The sequence below is a fragment of the Cucumis melo genome, chromosome 12 (genome assembly GCF_025177605.1).
Source record: "Cucumis melo cultivar AY chromosome 12, USDA_Cmelo_AY_1.0, whole genome shotgun sequence".
Taxonomy (NCBI): Eukaryota; Viridiplantae; Streptophyta; class Magnoliopsida; order Cucurbitales; family Cucurbitaceae; genus Cucumis; species Cucumis melo.
In genome coordinates this window covers 23574041-23583426 of record NC_066868.1, presented here as the reverse complement: position 1 = coordinate 23583426, position 9386 = coordinate 23574041, and positions in this window count along the sequence as shown.

The following is a 9386-nucleotide window of genomic DNA, read 5'->3' as shown; positions in this document are numbered from 1 at the left end:
TCCCCCCCCCCCCCCCCCCCTTTCTTTTTTTTTTTAATATTTATTGTACTCTTTTTAGTACAAAATCAATTCTACCATTATTTTTATTTATTTTTAATACAGTCAATTCTACCAATTTATGTGGGAATTCAATTGTTTTTTTTTTTTTCTTTTCTTCCTTGCCTATTTTAAAATTTTGAATTGCCCTATCTCCTCTTCTCATGTCATAACCATTTTCATTTACACACAAAAATAAAATAAATAAATGAAAATAGAGTGAAAAGGAATGATAATAATATAGCAGAAATATTAATAACTATGACAGATAAAAGTAATGAATTATGTCACCAAATGAGTGTGGTATTCATACCCTAAAGGTTGTTAGGTAGTGTTCTTGTGTATTTGTTAATGTTTTATGCTCTTTTATCTTCCATTTTTTACTTTATGAAACTACAAGCAATAGGGAAATTGGAAACCCTTTGATGACAAATTTTCTTTTTTGTTTTGGCAAAAAAGTGTTTGAATGTTTACAACTTTTGCTTGTTTATTTATTTCATAAGCTATTTGAGAAATAGTCGGTGATTAGGCAATTTCTATAAAGTTTCCTTTTATATATATTGCATCTTGTTTTCTTTATATATTGGGTTGAATTTGAACGTGTACTTCGATCTCTAACCTTTAAACTTTTGACTCTATCTTTAATATGTATGATTAACTCTTCAAATAGAAATCTTGAAAGAATGTTTCTTATATTCAACAGATTTAAAGTCTTCAAATGTCATTCAATGTTTAAGACATTTTGCAGCATTTTAATTTAGTTTCTCTATCCTGATAGCCTAAAGTCACTATATATATATATATATATATATATATATATATATTACAATTTATAATGAAACAGCCAAAAATCATATACCATATACATTATAACATACCAAATATACACTTGTAAAGAGTTGTGCCGGTTGAATATATTGGACAATATACAATATTATGTATGAAGTATATCATTAGCACGTATAGTGAAATTCAAACTATATACTATAAAATAATGTAATAAAAAATATGGCAAATAAAACATAATATATAATAACACTCATACCACTAATTAGTATCATATACATCATATTATATTAAATATACCAATGTAATAAAAGTCTATGAAAACCCTATAAATCGAAATAATACTAATTTTTCTTAATAATTCACCTGTAGTGGATCCAACACTATAGCCCAATTTCTCGTGGGCTTTTACATGGGCCGATCGTATTTGGCCCAACCAAAATTTGCGGCCACAGGTTGTAAACTTGTAATTCAGAATGTAATTTAGAAAAAATGTATTTATAATCGATAGACAATTTTAGGGTTAATAATTAGGGCTATGATAACATTTTAATTTAGCAAAGTTTACCGATGATAGATTATGTACCGTTGATTGATAGATCAATATTTACAACATGGTCTATCAGCGATAGAAATCTATCGGTAATGGATTTTGCCAAATTTTATTATATTCGAAATTCTTTTTATAAAATTTTGTTATACATGTTAATACTTTGATTCTACTTGCTATATTTGCAACCGTCCAAATTTAGAAACAATCTCAAATCTAATAAAGCTAGTTTTCTTTTTAGAAGAATAACCGTCCGTAAGTTTAAATTTTGTTAGTTGTATTGAATTCAAACTGTAAATGTTCCTAAATATATGTTTGTGATGTATAGTTAAATTTGTCTTCAACCGCTAACTCAAGTTTCTAGATGAATGTGTGGTTTGATATAGTATCAGAGCATGTAGTAAATAAGAGAGAAGTGTTAGTGATATATAATTAAATTTGTATTCATTAGGTGAATTAGTGATTTAATAATATATTAATTTACAACCTCATTCAAATATTCTATGAAGATTATACAATTAAACTTTTAACTATCATCAATCTAAAAGTATAATATATAATGGAGCGTAAGAAAAACAAAAACAAATTCCTAATATTTGAAAACATGTTTCGTTCTTGTTTAAGATTTTGAAATTCACAATTGAAAATTTAAGTTTGGCTGTGGATTTGAAAATGCAATAGCATAGCCCTTGTTCACAATTAATGAAAACGAAATCTAAAAAACAAAGAAAACGATAATTTGTTATTTTGAAAAATAGTTATTTCAAGTGTTAATTTTGCAAATTGTACCAAACACAGTTTTTAATTGTTTTTTTAATATTTTTTATTTTTGAAAACATAAAGACGAAAAAGAATCACATTCCAATTGATTTAACTTTAAGCAAATAATTTTCAAATTTACTAACACACTAAATTAAAAGTTTAGGGTTATATATTTACACATAAATATCTAATTTATATCTAATATTATATAGATGAGCTCTTAAAGATTTATTTAGACGCAAATTTAAATGTTTAAGAGTGAAGGAGACATTTTTAAAGTCCAAACTTATAATTATGTTTTTCCAAAGTACTCTAAAAAAGGGAAATTATGAATTTTATAAAAGGTGGATCGAAGATATAATGAAATGTGGTAGGTAGGTCAATGGCTTCTTATGGGGTATGCACACCTTTTAGTTTTGGATTTCGAAGTTCAATTATGATTGGATTATGTTGCTAAAAAGAACGGTAGGAAACAGTGTCCCTATAATATTGTTTTGCTTTTATCTAGAAAAATAATTATCGTACAAATTTTCCATTTTGTTTTTCTTTGAGTATAAAAAACAAAAATGATTATCAACATAATCCTAAACACTGAAAAAGAGATATTATCAAATCGTGAAGAACGGTTTGAAAATTACATGTAATAAGTTAAATACATGACACCAAATACAATACCTGAATAAAAAGATACAAATAAGGCAGTTTGACGAAAAACAATACAAAATCTTTGTAATTCACTACAAGGATACTTGAGAAAGTTAGATACATAACATGTGCAATATAAATAATTAAAATCTAACCCTAAGTTGGCTGAGGTCAACTTTAATATGTAAGATAAAGTCACATCAAGAAATTAATTATAAATACAATTTGAAACCTAAATTTCTTCTATACAAATACTAAGGATTTCAAGTCTTCAATTTCGCACACATATACATCTACAAATTAATAATCTTGAAGACTTAATCTTCTAGAGTCTTTTAATTTTCAATACATATATATACATGTGTCAGTTGAACAAAGTTTTTATTGACATCGTTGACTATATACATACTTTAATCAATTAAAGTATGTAGATATTTTAACATTCAACCCATCATATATAAATGATTAATTAATAATTCTTATTTACAGATAACAAATCTCTTTTAATCTATATTAGATCTTTTAAGACTAGTATAGAAAATAATATCATACACACGTGTGTAATATTACATTACAATATATCTTTTTAATTTATGTGTATTAATATAAACTTTAAATTATTCATACATACAATAATCATTGTATTTTTTAATATCTTAAATCATTCTATTTCAAGTATATTTTTTACCAAATACTTTTAAACCAAACAAGTATGATTCATAATTGTATGTTCTAAAAAATTACATTTTAGGAGAGAGTTAAAATGATCTATGTTAGTTTTAATCAAAAGAAGGGTTTAAATAATAGTTATGTTGTAAGAAAAGTCAATACAATGTGAAGTATATGCTAAATACTATCGTCATATGATACCCAATTTCAATGCTTAATTAAACCTTGAAGAACTATAGGCTCCATATAATGTTTAAAAATTATTAAGTCAAACATCATTTATATCAAATAATTATAACTTGACATTTATTTGTATTTAAAAACTTTATTTAAAGGCATGATTAAGACATTTTGGTTTATATAATTCAACTTAATATTGAATTGAGTTTTTTTTTTTCTTTTACTTAACAAATTTTCAGATAATCTCTTTCAAATATTTCCATTATTCTTATCACACTAAGAAATTACATTCCTATTTCTAATGTTCTTAAAAAAAAACCAATAGCTACATGAGATTTGAGAGATGAGATGGTAACTATAACTTTAGATAAGAGGAGTTATTGTGTTTGGAAAATTTAAAATTAACCAATATTTTTTTCATCCTTTATAATAAGAAAGGTAAATATATAATTGACTTTAAGCAAGAAGTTCGTTGAGTACAGTCAAACGAAAGAAAAGATGAAACTCAAGCCAAAAAAATATATTTTAAGATTCGATTAGACATTAAGAAAATATGACTTTGGGATAAAAGTCCAAACAGATTGTTCTATCACAACTCAAGGTTGATGTCGATCCACATTTTCTAATGAAAGAAGCATGCATCCAATCCAGTATATTTAGGTCTAGGCAAGACAGGAATTAATTTGGACCAAATATCCAAACGGTTTTGCTTGTCTTGGCTGAGGTCGAGTCCCACCATTCAATTAAACTAAGACATGTTGAACAAGTTAGATTGTTCATTGGGCTCGAGAAGAAGCCTAATCTTAATTATAAACTTTGGTCTAAACACCTTAGGTAAGGATTTATATTATTTATAATTATATCATAGTCACTTTAAAAGAAGTAATTAAGTTCTTAATTCTTGCTATATCTTACTCACTTAGACATCAGAGGAGTTGTGACTAATATCATATTAATGTTAAATTCTTCCTTGTTTTCACAGGTCACATTTTTTAATTTTTTTGAATTACAAATTTGTAATTGTTATCGTCATCAAGACCATATACATTTTTTCTATCTCCAAAATTTTACATTCAAAGAATATAATTTAAAAGAAAATAGTATCAGTTTTTCCAAATATTAAATATATTTAATTAACTTTGAAGTTGATCAAAATTGTTGAATAACTATGATATTAAATTTCCTTTCGTCCTCTAATTTAAAATTTTAGATTAATAAGTAATTTAAGAAAAATAACTCAACACCGATGTGATTTCCACTGCCTTGGTTTTACTTTTCATTTTACAAATTGGAACTAGGACATCTATTTTACAACTTGATCTTCATGTAATAAACTCATCACAAAATTTCACATCTTCCTAAATCTTTTACGAAAAGTATGAGCTTGTTTGGAAGACCGGAATTTTAATCAAAATTACTAAAGATATGAAACATTGAAATTAGTGGAAAATGGAAGGAAGAATGAGAGTGGAATTGTGAAGCATCGAAAAGTTAGAAAAAAGATTGAGTTGAAAATTATAAAAAGAGAATGAGTAATTTGGTATTGTAAATTGAACCTATAAGATAGTAATCTAAAAAAAGAAAAAAAAAAAGTGATGCATACTCAATTTAAATATGAACTCATTTCATTTCATCCCATTCATTTCATCCTTCCAAATATGTGTTAAGAGTGTCAGAGTGAAATTATAAGTTAAACTAATCAAAGAACGAAGGAATCTAAAGGAGAAGATTTTAAATAAGTATGTAATTTTCCATAGACCTAATTGTCTATAAAGTAATTCGTGTATATTATAAACATAGTTAAAAGTCTTTCCATCTTTTCAAAGTGAGATTTTCCAAAAAAACCTACAAACTATCTAACAAGACGACCTGTCTTGATGCTAAATTGACTCCATGGTCAAGTGGGCCAATTAGAAAATTGAACACAACCTCAATTAGCCAACCATGGAGGTCTCTAAATGCCTAAGTGACAAGTCTCTGAAATAGTTTCACGTCATAAAAATTATTGAGTTCGCCAGATAAATGACTCCATTTTAGAGGTCTTAATGAAAAATGAATAACTTTTTAAAATTGAATGAAAATTGACTGAAAATTGAACTTCTACTGATGTCATCCACATGTGAAAGTACACATTTGACCTCAAAATGCATGAAAGTGCCTGTTTCTCGTTCCCGCTACCTATTCATTTGTTTTGATCCTCATAAGACACAACTACAATCGTTTCCTTCAATTCTCTCTCTTTTATTTAGATTCTTCCTCTCACTTCTCGCTTTCTGCTTTCGCCCTTCCTCTTATTCCTTATTAGACACACTTGTTATTTTTTCTTGGAGAAAAAAAATTAATGCATAACGAAGAAGAAATGCATAAAAAATAGAAAGAAAAAAACAAAATAAAAATGCAAGAAAAAAAAAAGAAACGTAACAAAAAAGAAAAAGAAGAAAAAAGAACGCTAGAAAAATACAAAAGAAAAGGAACATACATCTAGAGTTAAAGTGGTAATTTTATAGAGTAATGACATAATTAAGCAGAATACAATATTCGAGTTTTAAAAGTTGGGGTTAAATATCATTTGGGCCCCTATCCTCCATACATTTAAATGAAAAACTTAGTCTATTTCGACTTATTGTTATGACATGTTATAAAAGGTCTTTAAAGAAAATATTTATTTATCGAAAATTCTAAAATGATTCTTATTGGAGTTCTCAACAGGTTTCATCTTCCACCATTCTACTAAACCTTCTCTATGAATAAAAGAATATGCCTAAGTAAAAAAAGTAGATCGAAGTATCAATACTTACACTACAAGAAATTTGGCCTTTAATGTCGGTTTAAAACCGACATTAAAGGCCTTTAATGTCGCTTGGCGACCGACATCTTTGCGAGCGTTATTAAAGGGCTTTAATGTCGGTTGGGCTTCAATGTCGGTTTATAACCGACATTAAAGACATCTTTAATGTCGGTTATAAACCGACATTAAAGCCCTTCAATGTCGGTTATAAACCGACATCTTTGAAGGTGTTATTGAAGGCCTTTAATGTCGGTTCATCTTTAATGTCGGTGGATAACCGACATTAAATATGCCTTTAATGTCACTTATGATACATCTTTAATGTCGTTTTTCCACCGACATTAAAGATGTCTTTAATTTTTTTTTAACCGACATTAAAGCTGTCTTTAATGTCGTTTTTTCAAATTTATTTTTATTAAATCCTTGCATTATTGTCCATTTTGTATGACACCAAATAGTTAAAAACGAAATCTTTTACTTGTACATATACAAAATGAAATCTTAATAATGTGACATTTATATACAACTTGGATCCAAACACAGAAATTATGAAGCTTAATTATTACACTGATCATCCTTTGGAAAAAAAGAAAGAAAGAAAAGTAGAACGCTTCACAAATGACCAACTTCAAGATCTTGTCACAAAGATGAGGGTCTGGCTAATTGTACTCACTTGCAACCATTTCTTCTATTGCAGTCATTTGTTTAGTGATAACTCCCTGTAAAAGACATGAAGATGGATGGTTGAATTGATAAGTAACAATGTTATGACCTAGTTGCTAGTAGAAATATCAAAATATCAAAATATCAGAACAAACAATCTCTCTTCTCATTAACATCTCGTCGATGTGGACCTGCCATTTCTCAAAACAACCCCATATAAATGGTCACAACAAAGCAAGGAATCTTTTCATGAACATGTAAAGCATAAAAGAAAACATATTGTTACGATAATAATAGGATTATTCTTTCCGCAAACAGATGATCCCAACAAGAAGAAAAATATCCAATAACTCGGAAGAAAAATAAAAAACAACAATATCAAGCTAGGACCGATTGCAAGAAAGGAATTTAATAACCAAAACTCCTCAGGACACATTCTGGAGGGTCTCCCAAGGAGCCTATGCTCACCCAAAAAGTTCACAGGAAAGGGGGTCAGATTTAGAATTAGGAGTATAGCAAAGTTTACAAGATAAAGCATAAAATTTTCACTAGCAGGAGGAATTATACAGACCTCTTGAGAAAATACAAGAAAATAGGTGAGGATCACTCTCAGCATCTCGACTGATTTTTTGGCTAGGATATTCAGATTTGCCTCCCAGCAAATTCCAAAATTGTTCAGATTCTGAGCCTTCCTTTTGTGATCTAGATTGCACATTGGGCTGCTGACAATTGAAACTCAAGTTAGAAAGCAATCAGAAAATGTAACGAGGTAAAACAATAAGTAAAATGTGAACCATTTGGTCAAAGAGCCAATTTAAAATGAATTTTGGCCAGTCTGGCTAAACAATACTTGAACTCACATGAGCGAGATTTTTTGGCTAGGATACTGTTACAAACAATGAAGGAGAGAAATTACGCTACTGTACTGATCAACATATATATTAACTATGAATAGGCACACTTGAATCAAATAGCACTCAAAGGGAATAAGAGAACGAGAGAACCAAATATGTATCCCTTGCATAAAATACATAAGTCATTAAATGGGGTCAAATATTGAAGGTGACAGATAAATTATGATTATCTACATCAGATGAACCAAGTATTTGCTCAAAAGGAAAATGAAATTACCTATTACATTTGAAACATGAACTATTCTTGGTAACTGAAAATAAACATACGATTCTATTCGGAAAAATGCAATAATGGAGGAGGAAAACAAGAGAAATGTCAACACAAAGAGACATACTCAAGCTCCTAAATATGGTAAAATTAGAGAAACTTCTAATTCCGAAGAGAAAAGCAGCAGCAACTAATTTTGTACCTTGTAACTTGAAGTATTCATATTCATAGATAAGAATTCTTCTGAGCGAACGTCTTCATTCGACACTTCCTTAGCTTGTTTCTTGCTATGCAAAGACTCGGGTTCCGTATCTTCATCAAGACATTGATGGTCTCGCTTCAATTCAGTACTCGAAGCGTTCTCTTTCCCCAACGATGTATATTTTTAAAAAAACAAATTTTGCGTTGGAAATAGGTTTACTGAGGAGATAGCTAAAGTCTTCAGTTGGCATTTTCAGTTGAAAAAGTAATGAAGTATAAGGATTTCCAAAAGCGTACCAATCCTTGTGCTCGCACTGGGTCGTTGCCCCAAAACGACCAGCTCTGTAGAAAGCAGAAAACCAGCAAACAACGTTTAAGATTCAGTTTCTAAAACAATTGACAATCGGCAAATACTCGCATCGATATGTTTTCTTTTGAAGGAAAAGAAATGGATATGGTATATTCGTCAAAAGAGCCAAATCTAATGGATATGGTATATTCGTTAACGTTGAATTTATTGATATGATGTATACCTACTCAAGAAAGTACAAACCAATTTTGGCAACAAAGAATGGATTATCAATTTTAACGTTAAATTATTGTTAATACAGAATAATCTTTAGGGTAGGTGACACATGAACACATGATAGTGTTGGGTGGTTATCATCATCTCTCCCATTTCTAAGCTTAAATCCTTTCAAACACAAATAAAACTTTCCAACTTAGGTTAATCCCAAGACCCATTACCCAACAGCAACTCACTCACCGTAATGACAGCACGATCAAAAGGGGGAAGAGTAACGGGTAAAACTGTTTGTTCACGGGAAAGCCAAGGGTGCTTGAAAAAAAGTGTCCTCACCGGCCCTAATACATCAGCGGATCCCTTTAGCCAAAAGACATCTCCCCCACAACACACTACGTCAAACATAAGAAGGAAAACAACCCAACTTTGCAAACAAAAATCCCCCCAAATGGAACTATTTA